General features: G+C 42.1%; 3 pseudogenes; 2 read left to right on the top strand and 1 right to left on the bottom strand.

The window, feature by feature from the left end:
- Nucleotides 1-15,425: 15,425 nt before the first annotated feature.
- LOC134948724 (5S ribosomal RNA) lies at nucleotides 15,426-15,544 on the bottom strand (annotated as a pseudogene).
- Nucleotides 15,545-18,802: 3,258 nt separating this feature from the next.
- On the top strand, nucleotides 18,803-18,921 carry LOC134946620 (5S ribosomal RNA; annotated as a pseudogene).
- A 6,624-nt stretch (nucleotides 18,922-25,545) lies between these two features.
- Nucleotides 25,546-25,664, top strand: LOC134939481 (5S ribosomal RNA; annotated as a pseudogene).
- The last annotated feature ends 223 nt before the right edge of the window (nucleotides 25,665-25,887 follow it).

Genomic DNA, 25,887 nt, shown 5'->3' with positions numbered 1-25,887 from the left:
GATGAATGTGGCTTACATCTTAAGAAAACCCAAAATCCAGGATCTCAGAAAATTAGAATATTACATAAAATCAATAAAAAAAGGATTTTAAACACAGAAATGTCGGCCCCCTGGAAAGTATAATCATGGATATGTATTCAGTACTTGGTTTGGGTACCTTTTGCATGAATTACTGCCTCAATATGGCGTGGCATGGATTCTATCAGTCTGTGGCACTGCTGAGGTGTTATGGAAGACCAGGATGCTTCAATAGCGGCCTTCAGCTCTTCTGCATTGTTCGGTCTCATGTCTCTCATCTTTCTCTTGGCAATGCCCCATTTATTCTCTAGGGGGTTCAGGTCAGGCAAGTTTGCTGGCCAGTTCAGCACAGTAATCCCACGGTCATTGAACCAGGTTTTGGTACTTTCCGCAGTGTGGGCAGGTGCCAAGTCCTGCTGAAAAATGAAGTCAATAGAACTTGGCATGGAAAAAAAGCCACAGCTGCTGCATTGTAGCACTTTGTATATAGATTCAGAGACTTAGTTGCACTCAGACATACAAGTGTCACATAACAAATTAATCAGCACAGTCTCTTGATGTATCCTAGTCACATTGCGATCAAGACACATTTTAGGATAAACAAATGCCCAATGCTAACAGAGTCTCATGGGACCTGATTATAGAGAGGCTATTTGGCGCAACTATATGAAATGATGTATAACAACACATCTTTATGTAAAAGCCACAGTAGGCGTCTCGTTTGAATTTCTGGGCAAAGGACAATGCCTGCTCAATAATAGTGTTAAAATTGCGTACACACTATTGAATAACTGGGTCCTGTTTATTGCATACTGTGTATGAACGATTGTTTCAGCATTTCGGCGATAAACTGGAGAAATCATGGTCACAAATAAGCTCCATGGATGATCGGCCAGCCAAAATAGAAAATCTTCCAATATTGTGCAATTCTGTCCATTCTCCATAATCTAATCATTTTTCCCACATTTTTTATGACTATGTCATCCTCCTTTTGGGTGCACATATGTAAATTCAGTGTGGCGTGGCATAAAATGAGTTGCTTTAAAAAAACCACTTAGTGTGTAGCTCAGCTATTGGGGTCTTTGACTTTCTGAAAAAGTGCTTGAATGTTGAGAAAAAAAAAATGATCTAGCTTTATTCTTCCATAAATACTCTGCTTATTTCTATCTTCTGTATAAGTAAATTTCTAAAAAAAAAATAGAATTAACAGTTGTGTAATGAATAATCAACATGTAATGACATCATAAATCATATCAATCTATGACAATATACACCTGTACATGTTCAAACTCGAACAAAAACACTACATGATAAATGTATCCCTGTGTCTGTCCATTTGGATGCCCCTGGTCTATATAATTTTCTTGAGTGCTTTTATTTATGGCCTACTACCATGCAGATTAAATACTGAAATATAGAAAAAAGCTTAATACAAGAAATATCTTTGAAAACTAAAGCTCAATGATTAATTTTATAATGATATTAATGCACATCTTGATATAATTTTGTCAATTTATTTAAGAATTTGTATTATTGTCCAGATTTATTATTTTTTACGAACACTGGTTGATGAGTGACCATATCATACAGCCCATTAAGAACATTTGCAATCTGGCAGGACCATTATGCAACAGGTCAGTGGCATCAAGAGGTGGGTGTGGGGGGTGCGGTCTGTACCCGGATGTCACCCTTCAATGGGGTGACACCAAAATGAGCCGCAATCCCACACCCCCAATGGCGGAACTTGCGCTGGTGTAATCAGACACATTACGCTGATACACTGCTCTGTCAGCCACCTGTGAGACGAGAGGACCCAGGGTCAGGAGGACGGAGTCACGGAGGTCAGGAGGAGAGGCAATGGGGACCTCCCCTGTTATCACGCCCCGGATCCTCCCCTCTTCCTCCCGAGTGCCGGCAGATTGATGGCGTCTGCAATCATTGGGAGCCTAGTTCAGCGTGCAGGGCCCATGCTGCTTCCTGGAATGGTGTGAATGGTGAGTCTCTGTATAGGATAGAGATTACGTTACTGCCTCACTCTGCAGATTACTGCACTGTTTGCTCACACTCAGAGTGGAAGGTGATGCTCTGCAGGATCAGCAATATTATGTAATGTTCTGCTATGAGTTCCCGGGCTGACTTTATTTCAGTGTATAGGCTTCCTGCTGCTGCCTGTGATATTTAGCAACACTATCATCCAGTTGCCAATATATTCTTTATTGTTCATTGATTTTTTTTCCCGTTATATATCTGTATGTTGTATTAAAAAAAAAAAAAGAGAGAGAGACAAGTAGGGTATGGGAGTAAAAATAAGGGAAAAGCACTGGAAATAAAAGAAAAAATGTGACATCATATTTAATGCATATTAAAGTAGCTAAATACAGTATAAGGCTAAAGCCATAGAAGGTAGTTAACATTAACAGTCCAGCAGTGGTTCCAAACCTTTTTGAAATACAGTTACTCACACACAGCATGTAGCGTAAGAGTGGTGAAGATAGATAGATAGATAGATAGATAGATAGATAGATAGATAGATAGATAGATAGATAGGTGAATGTTGGCACTTTCCTTGGGCCCACACACACACACACACACACACACACACACACATGCATACCGCATATTTTATATTTAGTTTTTTCTGTTCTGTATTACATTGGAATTCTCTAAGTTCCATACGCACTGGTATACTTATCTACAGAAATGTACCCAGTTAAACCATAACTAAAGCAACCTGGCAGTTATGTGGTGGGAACTAACATAAGTTCCAGTACAAGATTTATTAGTGTCCAATGGATTATACTACAATGTGCCCCTCCAACCCATCTCATTATTACACATTCTTATACAAATTTATTGCCACGAAAAATACACAGAGAGCATATAAAGGCATTAGCACTGATTATACGTTCCACGGCGGTCAGGAGACTGACACTGGGAGTTAAACAGACGGGATCCCGGCGGCGAACACAGCGTGTCCCCTTGCGGGGACGGTATACTGACCGCCGGGATCCCGTCCGACGGTCAATTGACTGCCTCCCGAATTATGACATTAATAAGGATTCCATGTGGTGTGATACGGGAGGAGGTTCATGGGGGGGGGGGGGTGACACCATGAGTTACCACACCGGGTGACACCAACCCTAGTGGCGCCTCTGCAATAGGTAACACATATCCTGTGTATCAATGCCTATTTCCCTATAGATTGTAAGCTTGCAAACAGGGCTGTCCAACCTCTATTTCTGTCTGTTATTCCCCAGTTCTGTTCTATTAATGTTGTTCAAATTGTAAAGTGCAACAGAATATGCTGCGCTATATAAGAAACTTGTTAATAAAAAAATATTACGTATTATGTATTTCAGTAGTTAAGAAGACATCAGTGCAGTTGCACGCAAAATTCGGCCTAATTAATTTTCATATGCGAACCTGATGGTTTGCATTCAAATACGATGTTTGGGGGTCTGCACGGATGCAAGACCTGCTTTGCGCATGTGTAAAATGGGTCTTGCATTGTTGCTCGCAGCCCCGTGATTGAAATGTTGTAGCTTTTTGGGGACAGAGTGGTAGTGGGACCATTCTGCAAAAGGGTGGCATGTTTCATGACGGGTTCAGGGTCTCCTGGAACCGGGTGTCTGGATTCAAAGGCCAACCTGAGTAAGCTTCAACTCACGCAGGCTGGCCGGTGCCTAAAACCATCGCAAATCACGACCTATGGTCGCGAAGGTGATCCGAGGCTGTGTCCTCACATGCAGCACTCAGATCCTTGCTAATGCAAACAGGAGGCGTCTATCTTCTACATTATCAGTATCTCCTACATTATCTACTGCATTGGCTTCCTTGTGGCTGTGCAGTTCCTTACTAATAAGAATCAGACCAATTGTCACAGCTAATCCCTTTACATTTGTGGAAAATGTGTGAATACAATCAGTCTAGTTGATGACATTAATAAGCCAAGTGAACTAAACACTTTAGCTAGGCTACGTCTTCTGTGAAAGGGAAATGGGCTATCACAAGAGCATATAGAATAGATTATATATTCCCTACATTGTAGGATTTGTTTTGCAAATCCCTTTTGCTGCCACAGACTAGACTTTGCTTAACAAGACATTATTACTGGCTTTTAAACAAGTTACAAAAATACTAAACTAAAATCCAATAAAAACCTTGAGGTTTTGTTGCTGCGCGCACTGTATTAAAATGTTTAATAGAGGTCTATGTATGAATGTGTCCTCTCTTAGCTATGCTTTCACCCATGTTCCTTTTATAAAGTTTTGAGGTTTGAAAAAAAAACACAAACATATTGGGCCTGAGTTGGGAGCAAAGCAAGAAAGGAACTAGTAATGTGGACAAACCATAATGCACTGCAAGGGGTGCAAATACATATATTATAGCTTGAACACACCAATCTCAATCCTAAATGTACAGTATATGCACATGTTACATTTGCCCCACCTGCAGAGCAACATGGTTTGCTAAGGTGCACAGGTACTTGCTCTTTTTGTTTTGCTTTCCTCCCAACTTAGAATCAGGCCCCTTGTGTTTGAATCACAAAGATTATGGTGGCTTCTAATTAAAAATGGTGGGAGGTGTGCCTGTAAAGTTGCCCTATTGACTCCTGTATGGTAAATGTAATGAGCCCCATATTGCTTTTATCATAATCTTTATGTTCCTTAGTTATTTATTAACAGTTATTAATATAGCACCAGTATATTCTGTTGTGCTTAAGAATCAAGAACACAGCAATAAAATAAGACTGGGCTTAAAGTGGTCCTGGGGAGGTGGTGGAAGTAATTTCCCCCACCAACCAAATTAGATGGAGCCAGGGACAGTGCTAGGATTTAGGCATTCTCATGGTTGCTAAAATGGGTGTGGTCTCACAAGGAAGGGGCGTTGTCACACAATAGTATCCTCAATCCAAATTACACCCCACAGTAGAACAAACTTATTCACATTACACCGCATGTAGTGCCCCTGATTCATATTACACAACATAGTAGTGCCCCTTATTCACATTATGACACACAGTAGTGCCCTTTATTCATCACTCAGTAGTGACCCTTATGCACAATGCACACAGTATTAATGCCCCTTACACATAATGCTCACAATAGTAGGGCTCCATATACATAGTCCCTTCGGTAGTGCCGCTTATACACATAATGCTCACAGAAGTGACACTTATAATGGGTGTAGTATGTTATGCTGGTGGCCGGGATCCTGGCACCCAGCATACCAGTGCCGGGATCCTGACCGCCAGCAGGCCAGCAGCTTGGCAAGCGCAAATGAGCCCCTTGTGCGCTCGCTGCACTCACCTTGCTGTGGGCACGGTTGTGCGCTATACATGCCATGCTATTTATTCTCCCTCCAGGGGGGGGGGGGGCGTGGACCCCGAAGAGGGAGAAAGAGGGAGAATAGTTGTCGGTATGCTGGATATCGGGATTCCGGCACCGGTATACTGGGCGCTGGGATCCCAACATCCGGCATACTGAATACCACTGGCTTACAATCATATTGCAAATGGTAGTGCCCCTTATACACATAATGCCCACAGTAGTGCCCATTATACACATATCTGCATCTGTTACTCCAGCAGCTCACTGCCCAGGTCCCTCCAGCAGCTTCCCCACCTCTCTGTGTCCCTCCAGCCCCCTCTTACCTTTTCTTCAGCATGTGCAGTACCTGCTCCTCTTTGTGGCTCTTCTTCACTTCAGCAACGGTGACAGCATGACAACACATATGCCGTGTCCGAAAAATAAGCCGCTGGGACCTGAAGAGGGAATGAATGCTGTCTGAAAGACACAGAGTGTGTTGGTACCAGGGAGGGCAGGCTGCAGGCAGAGGACCATGGAGCGGCCAGGACTGACAGATCCCTGTTTCCCCCCACCACTTTAACCACTTGTGTTAACAGACAGACAGACAGAGGGGTAAATTTACAATCTATTAGTAAATAGGAATTACAGTAGTACATGAGGTTAAATGCTACATATTGTATACTGATTCAGCCAGATTGCAAGGGCAGAACATTCTTAGCAGGCTGTATGATCCAGTCATACAGCATTGATGGCAGTACTTTTGGCCTGGGGGTGATGAATGTGTCCAGAAATAGAGAGCTCTGCTGTGTTGAATATGATTAAGGCAGTCTGTTTGAAACGGTGTCCTGTTAGCTCCTACGCGTGTCGACCTTTCTAGGTCTAGACTCCCTGAGGAAGACTGCTGATGAACAGGAACAGGTCACGTGACCGCGAGGTGCAGGAAAGTGAAAGTGAAACCGGACGAAAAGCTGCAAGACTGACAAGGAAGCAAGGTGACAGCGGAAGTTGGGAATCGAGCACAGAAGAATAAGGTAAGGGCTCTGTAAGTGGGGAGGTGCACTGCGGACAGTCCCGCTCCGGGACTCGAAGTCAGTGACACTTTTCCCCCCCAGAGACACGACCGCACTCCTCGGATCTGGCCGGCGGCAGACGCCTGTCTACACGGGCGCCTTCCGCAGCCACAGACCGAGTCAGAGAGCGGCGAGTCCAGAGCCAAAAATTACCTATCTCCTGCAACTCATCCCTCCCGCATAGCCACCTGGGGTACCCCTTCATTTGCTAGCACCGTCAGAAGATCACCTCACCCCCCCTGCCTCTCAAGACAGGATCAAGCTGCTGCAACAGACTTTTTGACCGTGACCCCCGTATATTACTGAACGAGCTCCTCTGGGACTGTGTTGTATATACCCCTCCACACATTGTGGTAGTAGTTTGAGCACAATTAAACGAGGTGGGACGCCACACTCTATTGTACTGGACTGCGGACCAAAGTATACATATGTATAGATTTCTTTCATATGCATATATATATACACTCTTTCATTAATGTATTAATTTCCTATTTTTTCACATCTTTCTCCACTTATTCTCTCTTTCTGTCATTTTGTTTTAGAATAAATACACTTATTCTTCATATATACAGCGTATACTTGTCATTTAGTATTACAACCATTACCACCACATATTCAGGCGCAATTGTGTACCCTTATGTTATATATCTTTAAAGAGGTATTGGGTTTAACCTCCACCACAATTTTGCTGCCACAGCGTTTATCCACACAAGTAGAGCGCTGGATACAATTTGTTCATAATTCTGGTACATTATAAGCTTGCTTGAAGAGATATATTTATTATGGTGTGCCATCAATAGCAGCTGGTGTGGGGGTTGTCAGTCCACTAGATAGATAAACTATAAAGAAAAATATACCAACACTTTGCTATTAAAAAAAAGGTAAGAGATGGATGGTTAGAAATAATATACCAATAATTTATGAAAACAAATACTGATTAAAAAAATGCCATCACAGGCACCAAAGCTGGGAGTGAATCTTAGCTTATCAAAATTGCGAACGAAAGATTAGCAAAATTGCGAATAGACACTTCTTAGCAGTTTCTGAGTAGCTCCAAACTTACTCGGCATCTGCGATCAGTTCAGTGCTTGTCGTTCCTGGTTTGACGTCACATACACACCCAGCGTTCGCCCAGACACTCCCCCGTTTCTTCAGACACTCCCGCGTTTTTCCCAGAAACTGTAGCGTTTTTTCGCACACACCCATAAAACGGCTTGTTTCCGCACAGAAACACCCACTTCCTGTCAATCACACTACGATCACCAGAACGAAGAAAAAACCTCGTAATGCCGTGAGTAAAATACCTAACTGCATAGCAAATTTACTTGGCGCAGTCGCACTGCGGACATTGTGCATGCGCATTAGCGACTAATCGCTCCGTTGCGAGAAAAAAATGACGAGCAAACAACTCGGAATGACCCCCATGGTAACTAAACAAAAGAATACTACAGTAGTATTATTAATTGAGCTTTATATATTATTGATTGCTTCTGTGGCTTTTTAATTTCAACAATTTAATCTTTGTTTTTTTAATAAATTATTGGTATATTATTTCTAACCGTCCATCTCTAAGCTTTGTTTTACAGCTAAGCACTGGTATGTTTTCTTTTTGCTTGAAAAGATGATTAATTGTATCTGAATTTATCAGGAAACACTTGAAGGTAGGCTAGAGGCAGAGGCGTAGCTAGGGTTCTTGGAGCCCAGGGGCAAGATGGAAAATGGCGCCGCCCCCCCCCCCCCCAAAAAAAAAAAAAAAAAGGAAAAGAAGCATGTGTGCGCGCCGAAGGTGCGCACACTGAAAAAATGGGCGTGGCCATGCCCCAGAAGTGGTGTGGCCACTGAAAATGGCCCACAGTGCCAGCTACATTGCCCCACAGTGCCAGATACATGCCCCACAGTGCCAGATACATGCCCCACAGTGCCAGATACATGCCCCACAGTGCCAGATACATGCCCCACTGTGTCAGTTACATTGCCCCACAGTGCCAGTTACATTGCCAGATACATTTCCCCACAGTGCCAGTTACATTGCCAGATACATTGCCCCACAGTGCTAGTTACATTGCCCCACAGTGCCAGTTTCATTGCCCCACAGTGCCAGATACATGCCCCACAGTGCCAGATACATGCCCCACTGTGCCAGATACATTGACCCACTGTGCCAGATACATTGCCCCACAGTGCCAGATACATTGCCCCACAGTGCCAGATACATGCCCCACTGTGCCAGATACATTGCCCCACAGTGCCAGATACATGCCCCACAGTGCCAGTTACATTGCCCCACAGTGCCAGATACATTGCCCCACAGTGCCATATACATTGCCCCACAGTGCCAGATACATTGCCCACTGTGCCAGATACATGCCCCACTGTGCCAGATACATTGCCCCACAGTGCCAGTTACATTGCCCCACAGTGGCAGTTACATTGCCCCACAGTGCCAGATACATTGCCCCACTGTACCAGATACATTGCCCCACAGTGCCAGATACATGCCCCACAGTGCCAGTTACATTGCCCCACAGTGCCAGATACATTGCCCCACAGTGCCATATACATTGCCCCACAGTGCCAGATACATTGCCCCACTGTGCCAGATACATGCCCCACTGTGCCAGATACATTGCCCCACAGTGCCAGTTACATTGCCCCACAGTGGCAGTTACATTGCCCCACAGTGCCAGATACATTGCCCCACTGTACCAGATACATGCCCCACTGTGCCGGATACATTGCCCCACAGTGCCAGTTACATTGCCCCACAGTGCCAGTTACATTGCCCCACAGTGCCAGATACATGCCCCACAGTGCCAGATACATGCCCACAGTGCCAGTTACATTGCCCCACAGTGCCAGATACATTGCCCCACTGTGCCAGATACATTGCCTCACAGTGCCAGATACATTGCCCCACTGTGCCAGATACATGCCCCACTGTGCCAGATACATTGCCCCACAGTGCCAGATACACTGCCCCACAGTGCCAGATACATACCCCACAGTGCCAGATACATGCCCCACAGTGCCAGATACATTGCCCCACAGTGCCAGTTACATTGCCAGATACATTTCCCCATAGTGCCAGTTACATTGCCAGATACATTGCCCCACTGTGCCAGTTACATTGCCCCACAGTGCCAGTTACATTGCCCCACAGTGCCAGATACATGCCCCACAGTGCCAGATACATGTACCACAGTGCCAGTTACATTGCCAGTTACATTGCCCCACAGTGCCAGTTACATTGCCCCACAGTTCCAGTTACATTGCCCCACAGTGCCAGATACATGCCCCACAGTGCCAGATACATTGCCCCACTGTGCCAGATACATTGCCCCACAGTGCCAGATACATTGCCCCACTGTGCCAGATACATGCCCCACTGTGCCAGATACATTGCCCCACAGTGCCAGATACATTGCCCCACAGTGCCAGATACATTGCCCCACAGTGCCAGATACATGCCCCACAGTGCCAGATACATTGCCTCACAGTGCCAGTTACATTGCCAAATACATTTCCCCACAGTGCCAGTTACATTGCCAGATACATTGCCCCACTGTAACAGTTACATTGCCCCACAGTGCAAGTTACATTGCCCCACAGTCCCAGATACATGCCCCACTGTGCCAGATACATTGCTCCACAGTGCCAGTTACATTGCCCCACAGTGCCAGATACATGCCCCACAGTGCCAGATACATGTCCCACAGTGCCAGTTACATTGCCAGATACATTTCCCCACAGTGCCAGTTACATTGCCAGATACATTGCCCCACAGTGGCAGTTACATTGCCCCACAGTGCCAGTTACATTGCCCCACAGTGCCAGATACATGCCCCACTGTGCCAGATACATTGCCCCACTGTGCCAGATACATTGCCCCACAGTGCCAGATACATTGCCCCACTGTGCCAGATACATGCCCCACTGTGCCATATACATTGCCCCACAGTGCCAGATACATGCCCCACAGTGCCAGTTGCATTGCCCCATTGTGCCCCACTGTGCCAGATACATGCCCCACTGTGCCAGATACATGCCCCACTGTGCCAGTTACATGCTCCACTGTGCAGCACCTCCCCCCCGTCACTCACCGCCTGTTGTGTCTGTGAGGGGAGGAGAGCGCAGCGCAGCGCCTCTCCTTCCCCTCACCGCTCCAGGTCTCCGGCGGCTGTGTGGCGCCAGTTCGCCAGCCAATCAGCGCTCGCGGACCAGCAGCCAATCAGGAGCCGGTCCGCAAGCTCTGATTGGCTAACGCCAGAGACCAGACACACGCAGCGCTGCTGGCAGCGCTGGTAGTGCTCTAGCGGCGGTGAGGGGAAGGAGAGATGCTGTGCTCTCCTCCCCTCACATTTCGGCGTGATGGGGGCGAGTGGGGCATGATGCCCTGGCCGCTGGTGGCGCCCCCCTCTCCTGGGCCTGCCAAGGCGCCCAGGGCACGTGCCCCACTCGCCCTACCCTTGTTACGCCTCTGGCTAGAGGGTAGTCTTGTGTGAGGAAGGGCATTCCACAGAAAGGCTACAGCACAAAAAAATCCTGTAACTGGGATTAGGATCAGATATTGGGGGTCATTCCGAGTTGTTTGCTCGTTATTTTTTTCTCGCAACGGAGCGATTAGTCGCTAATGCGCATGCGCAATGTCCGCAGTGCGACTGCGCCAAGTAAATTTGCTATGCAGTTAGGTATTTTACTCACGGCATTACGAGGTTTTTTCTTTGTTCTGGTGATCGTACTGTGATTGACAGGAAGTGGGTGTTTCTGGGCGGAAACTGGTAGTTTTATGGGTGTGTGCGAAAAAACGCTACCGTTTCTGGGAGAAACGGAGGAGTGTCTGGGCGAACGCTGGGTGTGTTTGTGACGTCAAACCAGGAACGACAAGCACTGAACTGATCGCAGATGCCGAGTAAGTCTGGAGCTACTCCGAAACTGCTAAGAAGTGTCTATTCGCAATTCTGCTAATCTTTCGTTCGCAATTTTGATAAGCTAAGATTCACTCCCAGTAGGCGGCGGCTTAGCGTGTGCAAAGCTGCTAAAAGCAGCTTGTGAGCGAACAACTCGGAATGACATTGCACAGTTAGGAGATAAGGAGTTGAGATGGGAGATGAGGGAGACAAGGGGTTGTATTTACTACAGTAAATGTCAATTTTGTAGTCGATTGAAGTCAATTTGAATTGACAAATCAAATTTACTTTTTATTTCACTGTCCAAATTGCTTACTTACCAACATTCGATATCAAAATCAAATTTGATGTGAGTCAAGTTTGACTAGTGTTTTTTTTTCAGTTGTTGATGTCCACTTCAAATTCGAGCATAAAATCACCTATAAACCAACTACCAAACCAAATCAAATTGAATAAAAATCGCCTAACAACGTCATGTCCAAACTGCGTTCCTCCAGCTGTTGTGAAAGTACATCTCGCAGCATGCCCTGACAGTTTTGCTGTCAGAGAATGCTAACGCTGTGTCAGTGCATGCTGGGATGTGTAGTTTCTCAACAGCTGGAGGGCCGCAGTTTGGACATGCCTGGCCTAACACTTCCTAATAGCCCAAACATACCACATTCACTGTAGACATCATAAACACATTATAGAGACACAGGCATGCACCAAAGCAAACTGAAAGGGAATTTTGTGGAGTGAGATGACTGTTTGCCAAGACAGAGGGGAATTCAATTAAGAGAGTAAAAAGCGAGTGCTGGGAGTTTTGTCTTGTTGATGTATTGTCATTTTGAAGTTTGTCATATATTTGGTCTAGTCTCGTTTATTACATTTGTCTTTGTCAGTTATTCTGTGTATGTGTCTGTGAAGTATGTTTTTTTTTTTGTTTTAAGTTTGTTAGTGTAGTTTGTGTTTTTTATGTTATATTTGTTATGGAGGCTGGTAGGAGTAGGGCAAGGAGAAGAGAGTGAGGTGGAGAAGAAAAAGGTTGTTTGGAGTAGGGGTTCCATTTTTATAGTCACTGCTGCTTTCACAGTTTTGTGTTCAGTTTTTGTTCAATTTTCAAATCATACTGACTGTTCGTAAAATAGGGGATGCCGTAGTCATCTATATAAAAGTACTGATGTTTGGTCGATATCGGTTCTGGTTGTTATTCTTTTTTTAGTAAATTTATACAGTCTTTCGCCTTCGATTTGCAAAATCAAATGAAAATCTACTAAAAACTAAAAACAAAAACCTAATATCGACCTTTAGTAAATATATCCCAAGATAAGAGATCTATATTAATGAAGTCTTGTTTATAGCCTTGCATTTTAATAGAAGAATTTTATATTAAGTCCATTAACATGCAGGCAAACAATGTAAGAATAGAGCAGCAGAAGAATGTTTTGCGAGGCAAATAACTAGCTGCTGTATTCAAGACAGATTTTAAGGGTGAAATGTATTTACGGTAATACCAGTAAAGATGTTATTACAATAGTTAATGTGGGAAATGATGAGTAAAATTGAATAAAAGGTTTAGCAGTATTTTGTGTGATATATAGTATGTGCGTATCTTGGAAATCTTAACATACATGGACTAAATTAAGAGACCATTAAAGAAGTTTCCCTTTTTCTTTTAATAAATGGTCAGAATCTACAATGGTAAAGAAATTAATATTTTATTTTATATTAAATGACATAGGTAACCACCACAAACACCAAGTTACAGTCAGTCCAGTACTTGGCTTTTTTAATAATGTTATAAGGTGCCTAGGGGCATATTTATTAACTGCAAAAATTATGGGGACTGCTAAATTATGAAATGTTCTAAGCTCTGAAAAGTTACACCTTCCGGAGCTTGGCTCCATTAGTTAACACAGTCTTTAGTTGGTATTAGCCATTGTAGCCTATCGGTTACATTTTCTAAATGTTATGGTTACTTACCCCATGCAGATTCACAGTCTGATGACTGTACACGCACAAAAAGAATTTTGGGTTTGAACCCCATACTGTAGTTAATTAACTGAATAAGTGATCAATTTACAATTTAGACTTTGGAACCCATGTTATAATTATTGGACATAAATTGCATAGGTAAATACATATGCCACCTAGTTTTAGGCTATTAGGATAGAGATAGCTAATTGGGCTATCAATTCATCTGAAAGGGAAGAGGATGTATATAAAATAATAGTTGAATTTGCCTTGTGAAAATTATTTTCAAACATTATTTAATATAATAATGGAAAGATAAAATTGCTTTATTTCCCATACTGTTTCTAGTCTTGTGCAACATTTATTTGCTGAGAACCTTAATATCTATATAAATGATTCAGGAAAGCATTATGCACATTGGCACACATCTAATGAAAAACATACATCATTTTATTTGGAAAGTAAATTAAATAGATGAAAATAATAAAATAATACAAAAATGGTAATAAATAAAAAATTGGGCACGTCTGCTTCCCAAAAATATGAGCATGATTGTTCTGAGCTGTTATTAACGCATAATTTCAAAAAAGTTCAATGTTCTGCATTTTTTTAATGTTCTGACAAAAACAAAGCTTTCGTTATAATAAAATAGCAACACTTACACTCTATAGCTAGCCTCACGGCTTGCAGTTCATTTAATTTCTGGCAAAGGTAAAGCCATCAATGGATGGATCCATCTAACTGATCTTTTGATCTCTGTTCATGCACAGTTTGCAGATTTTGGCGAGCTCTGTCTGCATTTGCACTTGCTTCTGATTCAGACTCAGGCCCCTAGTCTGCAGTATTGCAATCAACTTGGTCAAATATTATTTTTCTTGACAGGTGCGTTACACAATATTTGCTTTTACAGAAAAAAAGGTTTAAAAAAAATGAATGGATAAAAAAAAAAGTCTGCGGGCTGGATGAAATGAAGTCTGAGTTGGCCGGAGGTGTGGGTTCCCGGCTGAACTCGGATTAATTTATTTTTACAAGAGGCAATCGTTTACAATGCATGGTTTTGCTTTGTATATGTATGCTGCTTAAAAAACATGTCTGAGTTTGGCTGGTAACCCGCACCTCATGCCAACTCGGACTTCATTACATCCTGCCCTTTATATCCTCTGAATGACAAGATTTACCTAAGCTTTATGGTTTCTTCTTACTAATAAAAGACAATTACCACTATCGCTCATACTGTAGTTCATCTTTACCGCTTACGAGTAATGCAAAGTTAGCCTGTTAAACACAAAACCTTCCTGCAGTAATTGACAACTAAAAGCAATGACCATACACAGTCAGATCTGGCCCTAGGCATAGGCCACTAGGCAAATGCGTTGGGCCACAAGCAGCTTCTGCTGATTAAAATGATAGGCAACATGCCTATATTCTGTGTGTGACTGCGGTTGTATCTGCATATGAAATGCTATGATACATTGTATTCCTGGAAATCACTGTAATGTAGGATTTCGTATGTAGATTCAGTCACAGTCACACACAGACTATAGGCATGCTGCATTTCATTTTATATGGAAAGGAGGGAATACCGCACAGGATATAGTAGATGTCAGAGAGTGATTTTCTAAATACCAAAATCGAATGATTGAAAGAAAACGCTGTTTTCTAATTCTGATGTTATTGGCGGTGCACCCTGAGTCAGTATGGGAACATGAGACAATAAGGAGAAAAGAAGACTCTTTTGTGGGCGCACTCTTAACTTTAAACAATATATAGATTAGTCAGAATAGATTAAAAATCAAATTTAATGGTTTCACAAAATTAAGATAGTCAGTGGTTCATGAAGAAAATAACAGTCAAAAAGTGACAATATATTCAAATAGCACGAAGTGCTGATACGAGATAGAAACTGAATTCCGGCTGACGGAATAAGTTCTGAGTATTATAAGCAATAGCTTAAATATTAGACGGTACGTTCCAATGGTAAGCAAATCCCTGTTCTGTGTTCCATGTCAGAATAAACAAATGATACAGTCTTGATACTGATTTATCTTATGGGTAGTATATATATCTCATAACCAGCCAATTTATGAAAGGAAAGAAAAAGAGTGGGAAATGAGATGGCAGTGTGAATCTTCTGTCAGTGTTAGACACTGTGCGTGCTAAACCAATAAGCTCTACTAAACTGAGTCTTCCTCAATGGTCACCCACTTGAGTACTGACCCAGCCCAACACTGATTAGCTACTGAGATCGGACGGCTTCGGGCGTTTCCAGTGTGGTATGATAGTAGAGAGAATGAACAATGATTGGAAGCTCTGGAATCACTGATGAGAGTTCACGAATTTACACAGTTATTCAGGACAGATGACAGAGATAAGCCAATAGGGGAAACCAGATGGATCTGCTGCCAATGTTAGACAGGGACGTGGCCCTGAATCAATGGTGAGAGTCCATGAAATGGAGGAAAGGGGGAAAGTAAGTAAGCAATGATACCAGTCTAGTTTGACTGATGAGAATTCTTTCACAAAGAATCTAATTTATGGCAGTAGTGGAATAGAATGCAATATTAATATTCTGAAATTGGCTGGATTATTGATAAGTGCCAGGTAAGGTCTAGTCTCTGTGAGTGTAGTTATCTATTAAATAGTAATCAAAAAAAATGCCCAAGTTCAGGATGTCTGAGATAAAGAAACAGAGACAGATGAAAGAAGATAACAATGTAACCGACAGACTGTATAGAAGTATCCAACTGTGGGATGTTTGTAATAAAGAAACAGAACCAGATGGCAGAGAAACTGTAACAAAATTACAAAGGTGTCTCCTGACTTGGAAAGGCCTAATAGGGTTCAGAGTAAATCATTGCCAATATCATAATACATGTATAATAGATAATAAACTTTGATAATAGCGAAAATCAATAAATATTGTGATATTAATGTAAATGATAAAGGCTTGAGAAACACCTTATTGCCTAAAAGTCTGTTAGTATAGCCTGATTCCAAAGTGGTAATGATAAATGAAATAAATCCGATAAACTGTTGCTCACACGAGCAAATTAAATCAAATGTCTAACCAGTGTGGGCCACAATCTGCTGATATCCACCATACAACAAAATTATTGTGATGAAGGTGTAGAAAAACTGATATTACCCGCGCTGGGTGTAAGGGTGGAATATCCCCTTATACAGTACTGTAGCCCGTCTCGATCAGTGAGGGAGTGCAGGTGCCGCCGGCCTGGTGGAGGCCCTGTCGGGTACAAGAAGCCGTCCGCTGCTCCGATCAGTTCAGAGACGAGGAAGTCGGGAGAGGCGCTGAACACAGGCAGGTATAGGAGGACGTCCGTTGCTCCGGTCAGCCAGGAAGAAGAGGGGTGATGTCGGAAGACGCGTTTCACCCGTCCGCCGGGCTTGATCACTTCCTGTTGAGGTCTGGATCCCAGCGGTTTTTAAAGGCAGGCTGATCTGGATCTTCCAATCAAAGAGGGGGTGTGTCCCTTGATTAGCTGCTGGAATCATGAGGCTCGGATACTCCGGATGAGTCATAGGTTGCACTGAATCAATTGTTGTTTAACAGGGAGAGTCATAGCGCATATGGGGAATAAAAGAGATAAAAGAAAAAGGGGGTTTAAAACACAACCAGAATAGTAATCTTATCCTTTAACTAGGATTTATCTATTAATAAATCATATCCAAAAATGCTGAAATTGGATGGTGATGACTACAAATAATTTATTTGACACTGCAAGTGTGTATAATAACCAAATGAATTGATGAATCAACAATGAAATACATAAACAAAAGAGATAGGATTAGTAGAAGCCTATCAGTTTGATCCAAAATGAAGGAAAAATAATAATGCGGTTTGTTGTAAATAGGGCAGCGTAATCAGAAGACATGAATGATGCTGCTTATTTGATTAATGAACCTTGTATAAACGACAGATAATTGCGGGCAGTGTCTCAATATAATGATTATAGAGGAGAAAATAGACCGGGAGGGAAAAGGTAGGCAGAGAGGGAGTCTTGCTAATTGGTTATAACTGAAAGCTGTAGGGGTTTATTATATACTTTTAGTCATGGAGACTGATCAGCCGGGGCCTGAATGAAGCCAAGAGCGAAGATCTGTTAATAAACATATATAATGAGATAGTTACGAGTAGGTGCGCTCGTGGTCACAATGTCTGATAAAGCTGTGTACCAAATATATCCAGTAGTGCGATCACGTGTGATAATCAGACGCATGTGTTGTGATATGCACTTGCACAAATATAATTCTTATAATTCTTGATTCAGTGCAACCTATGACTCATCCTGAGTATCCGAGCCTCATGATTCCAGCAGCTAATCAAGGGACACACCCCCTCTTTGATTGGAAGATTCAGATCAGCCTGCCTTTATAAACCGCTGGGATCCAGACCTCAACAGAAAGTGATCAAGCCCGGCGGACGGGTGAAATGCGTCTTCCGACATCACCCCTCTTCTTCCTGGCTGACCGGAGCAACGGACGTCCTCCTATACCTGCCTGTGTTCTGCGCCTCTCCCGACTTCCTCGTCTCTGAACTGATCGGAGCAGCGGACGGCTTCTTGTACCCGACAGGGCCTCCACCAGGCCGACGGCACCTGCACTCCCTCACTGATCGAGATGGGCTACAGTAATGTATAAGGGGATATTCCACCCTTACACCCAGCGCGGGTAATATCAGTTTTTCTACACCTTCATCACAATAATTTTGTTGTATGGTGGATATCAGCAGATTGTGGCCCGCACTGGTTGGACATTTGATTTAATTTGCTCGTGTGAGCAACAGTTTATCGGATTTATTTCATTTATCATTACCACTTTGGAATCAGGCTATACTGGCAGATTTTTAGGCAATACAGTGTTTCTCCAGCCTTTATCGTTTACATAAATATCAGCAATATTTATTGATTTTCGCTATTATCAAAGTGTATTATCTATTATACATGTATTATGATATTGGCAATGATTTACTCTGAACCCTATTAGGCCTTTCCAAGTCAGGAGACACCTTTGTAATTTTGTTACAGTTTCTCTGCCATCTGGTTCTGTTTCTTTATTACAAACATCCCACAATTGGATACTTCTATACAGTCAGTCGGTTACATTGTTATCTTCTTTCATCTGTCTCTGTTTCTTTATCTCAGACATCCTGAACTTGGGCATTTTTTTTGATTACTATGTAATAGATAACTATACTCACAGAGACTACACCTTACCTGGCACTTATCAATAATCCAGCCAATTTCAGAATATTAATATTGCATTCTATTCCACTACTGCCATAAATTAGATTCTTTGTGAAAGAATTCTCATCAGTCAAACTAGACTGGTATCATTGCTTACTTACTTTCCCCCTTTCCTACATTTCATGGACTCTCACCATTGATTCAGGGCCACGTCCCTGTCTAACATTGGCAGCAGATCCATCTGGTTTCCCCTATTGGCTTATCTCTGTCATCTGTCCTGAATAACTGTGTTTATTCGTGAACTCTCATCAGTGATTCCAGAGCTTCCAATCATTGTTCATTCTCTCTACTATCATACCACACTGGAAACGCCCGAAGCCGTCCGATCTCGGAAGCTAATCAGTGTTGGCCTGGGTCAGTACTCAAGTGGGTGACCATTGAGGAAGACTCAGTTTAGTAGAGCTTATTGGTTTAGCACGCACAGTGTCTAACACTGACAGAAGATTCACACTGCCATCTCATTTCCCACTCTTTTTCTTTCCTTTCATAAATTGGCTGGATATGAGATATATATATACTACCCATAAGATAAATCAGTATCCAGACTGTATCATTTGTTTATTCTGACATGGAACACAGAACAGGGATTTGCTTACCATTGGAATGTACCGTCTAATATTTAAGCTATTGCTTATAATACTTAGAACTTATTCCGTCAGCTGGAATTCAGTTTCTATCTCGTATCAGCACTTCGTGCTATTTGAATATATTGTCACTTTTTGACTGTTATTTTCTTCATGAACCACTGACTATCTTAATTTTGTGAAACCATTCAAATTTGATTTTTAATCTATTCTGACTAATCTATATATTGTTTAAATTTAAGAGTGCGCCCACAAAAGAGTCTTCTTTTCTCCTTATTGTCTCATGTTCCCATACTGACTCAGGGTGCACCGCCAAATAACATCAGAATTAGAAAACAGCGTTTTCTTTCAATCATTCGATTTTGGTATTTAGAAAATCACTCTCTGACATCTACTATATCCTGTGCGGTATTCCCTCCTTTCCATGTTAAGTACTTTTATGCTGAGTAGATTCTCAGCTTTTTAATACCTTGCACGGTCATACAATCCAACTCTTTATTAGGATCTCTTTCCTACCCATTTCTTTCTCTCAGTGGTTCTATGAGAACTGTTACACTTCCTACAATTGTTTTTAATGCTCACAACCTTACCGAATACTATGACTACATTTTCATTAAAGACAGCACTTATATCTAAACGCAGAAATTTAGATGAATACGGCGATATTTTTTCAGACACCTTTCAGAACCTAGCTACTCCCAAAGATTGGAGATCTGATCTTTCTAAATTACAAAAAAACCTACAAAAAAGGATTAGACTCCTGTGGGACATCACTACCTTAGAGAACTATCATAAAACTAAAATCTCACCTAGAGGTTTACGACCCCGTGTTTTCCCTTCCTTTCCCCTGGCCACAGAGAATTTAAAGGCTGAGTGGGAAGCGGCTTTACTGAAATGCTCCCATGAGTTGACCCTGATACTTATTAAACATGACAATTTAGTTTTAGATCAAGTTGAAAAGAGTATTGAGGAACTAGGCAAAACATTAGAGACCTGGGAGAAGGACCTCACCTTTCAAAATACATTTGATAATTACAAAAAGGAACTAGATACGTATGAAACCTCTATAATAGAACGGAAACGCAATAAGTTCCACAGAGATAAAAGTGATTTCTCCCAAGAAAATATATTCCGTTGGAATTTTTACACCCCAAGAGGTAGAGGAGGACCCACAAGGGAGGACATCAGTTCGTCCGAAAGAAAATCCTCATACAGTGAAGACTCCTCTACAGAACATTTGGAAGGAGCCTCACTGACATCCAAACGCTACAATAGTGAGGATCCTTTTTTAGGGAAAGGTCAACGTTCAAGAGGCAGAAACAAATATCGAGGAAGACAAGACGAGGGGGGGGGAAACACCGACAAAAACAATCGCGATTGGGATCCCCAAAGGACCTCACATTACCCCATACAGAAAACCAGGAAGTATTGACCACAGATAGGTTACAAATCATTAATCTTAGTACCAGAATCTTAACGGAAGATCAGGTGGAAGTCCTAAGTAAAGGACTCTCATTCTCACCCACATTACCATTCAATAGGTTTATATGGGAAAAAGATCTCAGGCTCTTTGGCCGTAAATTATTATTAAAAAAATTCTTTGCCAAATCTAGCAATAAGGATATTATGGACACATCATTACCTATGATCACTGGATCAACAACGATTACCTCCTCTTTGGAGGAACCATCCACTTCAACGTCTCTCAATACACCCCTATCTGAAGAGGAAGTAATGGCAATCCAGGCCTTGAAAGAATTATACATGGAATCACCCTCGAATATGTCACCTGTACAGAATACCAGACCTACATGCAAGGTTAAGTCCACCTTCTTTCCACCAGACAATAACAGTCCGGAGATTAAGGTCTTTTTAGATCTGGTATCGAGAGAATTTGATGATATCCAAACTAATTCCAAGAAAAGATGCGTCACTAAAAACCTTAAATACAGAGAGAGACATGCCCTCAAAGAAATCCAATCGTGGAAGGATATAGTTATCAAGCCCTCCGATAAAGGGGGCAATATTGTGATATGGCCTATCTCCATGTACGAAGAAGAAGCATGAAGACAACTCCTGGATACCTCGTGCTACCTGAGATTACCACTCAATCCGACAGTTAAATTTCATAAACAGTACATGCATATGATTGAAGAAGCCTCAGCTCTTGGAACCATTACACAACAAGAGGTCAAATATCTCACAGTTTCCAATCCCAGAGTCCCCACGTTTTATCTTTTACCAAAAGTACACAAGAACATCAAGAAACCACCGGGGAGACCCATTGTCTTGGGGAATGGGGGATTGTTGGAGATACCTAGCAAGTTCTTGGACTTACATCTCAGGGAACATGTTTTGACACTACCCTCCTATTTAAGAGATACGTCTAATTTGTTACGAAAATTACATGATATCTGTCTGGACGGGGACTGCATTTTAGTCACCTTAGATGTCGAGGCCCTTTATAGCAGCATCTCCCATCAACAAGGAGTACAAGCAACCAAGTTCTTTCTGGACATGAAAGAAAATAATGATTTCAATGATTTTCTTTGTGAAATGTTGAGTTTCGTACTAAACAAGAATTTCTTCCCATTTGGTGACCAATTCTTCCAGCAGATCTGAGGGACAGCGATGGGAGTGGCTTGTGCTCCCACGTATGCTAATCTGTTCCTCGGCTGGTGGGAACAAACTATTGTGTTCAGTGACGAGAATCAGGAATACACACAACACATTCTTAATTGGCTTAGATTCATAGATGATATTCTTGTGATCTGGGACAGCGATGAACAACTTTTACTTGATTTTATAAACCTACTGAACGACAATAATCTCAATATTTTTTTGACCCATACAATAAGCAAGGAAAAGGTATCCTTCCTAGACCTCAACATTTACAAAACTGCCAACGGAACTCTGGCTACGGAGCTATATCGAAAAGATACAGCTACCTACAGTATTTTGTACCAGACCAGTTCACATTTTCCGCCAACTGTCGAGAATATTCCCAAAGGGGGATTTCTCATTCTTAGACGCAATTGTACAGAAGATGCTGTATACAAACAGAAAAGTCATGAACTTGCGACACGGCTACAAGCCCGGGGTTACAGCAAACGTGCTTTGAAGAGAGCTCAAAAAGCTGTTCTCAAAACAAAGAGGGATGCCCTGATCTTCCAAGACAAATTGAAGGAGAAAGGAGATGATGCTAAAATTCGCTTTGTAGGTACCTTCTGCCCAGAATGGCGTCAGATAAAAAATGCAATTCATAAACATCTACCGGTTCTGCACCTCGATACAGACCTATCACCCTTATTTGATTCTACGCTCCAAATCAGCTGGAGGACAGCAAACAACGTGAAGGATATGCTCGTTCAGAGCCACTTTACACGTGATCTCACTAAATCCAGTAACATAAAAGGGTCTTTTCCCTGTGGGCAATGTAAAGCCTGCCCTCAGATCCAGATTACAGACAAGGTCACAGATAGATTGGGACGTGATATCTCAATACAACATTTCTTTAACTGTAATACAGAAGGAATGGTCTACTGTTTAATAGTGATGAGCGGATTCGGTTTTACTCGGTTTTACTCGGTTTTACTCGGTTCTCAAAACGGCATCTTATTGGCTCACGGATGTCACGTGTTTTGGATAGCCAATAAGATGCCGTTTTGAGAACCGAGTAAAACCGAGTAAAACCGAGTAAAACCGAACCTCGCTCATCACTACTGTTTAATTTGTAGCTGCAATCAACGCTACATCAGTATGACCACGAGGAAATTCAAAACCCGAATCTTGGAACACATGGGAACCATCAGAAATGCCTCATCTGATTTACTGAAAGGCAAAAAATTGACATCAGTAGCAAGGCATTTCCATGCTAAACACCATGATTCTCCCTGTGAAATGCGAGCGTTCGGTCTTGACAGAGTTCACTTAGGCATACGTGGGGGTGACCTAAGTAAAGAACTTATCAAAAAAGAAAGTGAACGGACTTTCAAGCTGGGAAGACTAAAACCATCAGGCCTAAATGAGTACATTAACTATAGTGTATTTTTATGAACACTGACTTTATATTTTGACACATTTAGCCTAATATCGACATCCCTTACACTTTTGCAAACCTGCACATTGGTTTACGGTTTTATTATCCTACATTCACTAGGACATCCAGAAGTAGCACTTCTATATACTCACTCCTTCTCACTGGGCATCCCTTCTAGTTATAATATAATACATCATTTTTCACCCCATATTTCTTGCACTTAGCATCACTCTGTACGCTATTCCCTACATTTTGCTTTTCTCCATTCACTACTCAACACATGGTCAGCCTACCCCTCATATCTTCCCAGCACATCACCAGCAATTTACACCTTCCCTATCCTATTTATGCACATGTATTAAGGTCATTTAGGTTGTCCCTATATCCTCTAGATGTGCACATATTCAAATGCATATACATAAGAATTATATTTGTGCAAGTGCATATCACAACACATGCGTCTGATTATCACACGTGATCGCACCACTGGATATATTTGGTACACAGCTTTATCAGACATTGTGACCACGAGCGCACCTACTCGTAACTATCTCATTATATATGTTTATTAACAGATCTTCGCTCTTGGCTTCATTCAGGCCCCAGCTGATCAGTCTCCATGACTAAAAGTATATACTAAACCCCTACAGCTTTCAGTTATAACCAATTAGCAAGACTCCCTCTCTGCCTACCTTTTCCCTCCCGGTCTATTTTCTCCTCTATAATCATTATATTGAGACACTGCCCGCAATTATCTGTCATTTATACAAGGTTCATTAATCAAATAAGCAGCATCATTCATGTCTTCTGATTACGCTGCCCTATTTACAACAAACCGCATTATTATTTTTCCTTCATTTTGGATGAAACTGATAGGCTTCTACTAATCCTATCTCTTTTGTTTATGTATTTCATGGTTGATTCATCAATTCATTTGGTCATTATACACACTTGCAGTGTCAAATAAATTATTTGTAGTCATCACCATCCAATTTCAGCATTTTTGGATATGATTTATTAATAGATAAATCCTAGTTAAAGGATGAGTTTACTATTCTGGTTGTGTTTTAAACCCCCTTTTTCTTTTATCTCTTTTATTCCCCATATGCGCTATGACTCTCCCTGTTAAACAACAATTGATTCAGTGCAACCTATGACTCATCCGGAGTATACGAGCCTCATGATTCCAGCAGCTAATCAAGGGACACACCCCCTCTTTGATTGGAAGATCCAGATCAGCCTGCCTTTAAAAACTGCTGGGATCCAGACCTCAACAGGAAGTGATCAAGCCCGGCGGACGGGTGAAACGCGTCTTCCGACATCACCCCTCTTCTTCCTGGCTGACCGGAGCAATGGACGTCCTCCTATACCTGCCTGTGTTCTGCGCCTCTCCCGACTTCCTCGTCTCTGAACTGATCGGAGCAGCGGACGGCTTCTTGTACCCGACAGGGCCTCCACCAGGCCGGCGGCACCTGCACTCCCTCACTGATCGAGACGGGCTACAGTACTGTATAAGGGGATATTCCACCCTTACACCCAGCGCGGGTAATATCAGTTTTTCTACACCTTCATCACAATAATTTTGTTGTATGGTGGATATCAGCAGATTGTGGCCCGCACTGGTTGGACATTTGATTTAATTTGCTCGTGTGAGCAACAGTTTATCGGATTTATTTCATTTATCATTACCACTTTGGAATCAGACTATACTGGCAGACTTTTAGGCAATAAGGTGTTTCTCCAGCCTTTATCATTTACATAAATATCAGCAATATTTATTGATTTTTGCTATTATCAAAGTTTATTATCTATTATACATGTATTATAATATTGGCAATGATTTACTCTGAACCCTATTAGGCCTTTCCAAGTCAGGAGACACCTTTGTAATTTTGTTACAGTTTCTCTGCCATCTGGTTCTGTTTCTTTATTACAAACATCCCACAGTTGGATACTTCTATACAGTCTGTCGGTTACATTGTTATCTTCTTTCATGTGTCTCTGTTTCTTTATCTCAGACATCCTGAACTTGGGCATTTTCTTTGATCACTATTTAATAGATAACTATACTCACAGAGACTACACCTTACCTGGCACTTATCAATAATCCAGCCAATTTCAGAATATTAATATTGCATTCTATTCCACTACTGCCATAAATTAGATTCTTTGTGAAAGAATTCTCATCAGTCAAACTAGACTGGTATCATTGCTTACTTACTTTCCCCCTTTCCTCCATTTCATGGACTCTCACCATTGATTCAGGGCCACGTCCCTGTCTAACATTGGCAGCAGATCCATCTGGTTTCCCCTATTGGCTTATCTCTGTCATCTGTCCTGAATAACTGTGTAAATTCGTGAACTCTCATCAGTGATTCCAGAACTACCAATCATTGTTCATTCTCTCTACTATCATACCACACTGGAAACGCCCGAAGCCGTCCGATCTCGGAAGCTAATCAGTGTTGGGCTGGGTCAGTACTCAAGTGGGTGACCATTGAGGAAGACTCAGTTTAGTAGAGCTTATTGGTTTAGCACGCACAGTGTCTAACACTGACAGAAGATTCATACTGCCATCTCATTTCCCACTCTTTTTCTTTCCTTTCATAAATTGGCTGGACATGAGATATATATACTACCCATAAGATAAATCAGTATCCAGACTGTATCATTTGTTTATTCTGACATGGAACACAGAACAGGGATTTGCTTACCATTGGAACGTACCGTCTAATATTTAAGCTAT

The sequence above is a fragment of the Pseudophryne corroboree genome, chromosome 1, assembly GCF_028390025.1.
Source record: "Pseudophryne corroboree isolate aPseCor3 chromosome 1, aPseCor3.hap2, whole genome shotgun sequence".
In the NCBI taxonomy this organism is placed as follows: Eukaryota; Metazoa; Chordata; class Amphibia; order Anura; family Myobatrachidae; genus Pseudophryne; species Pseudophryne corroboree.
This window is presented reverse-complemented; position numbering and strand designations above follow the sequence as displayed.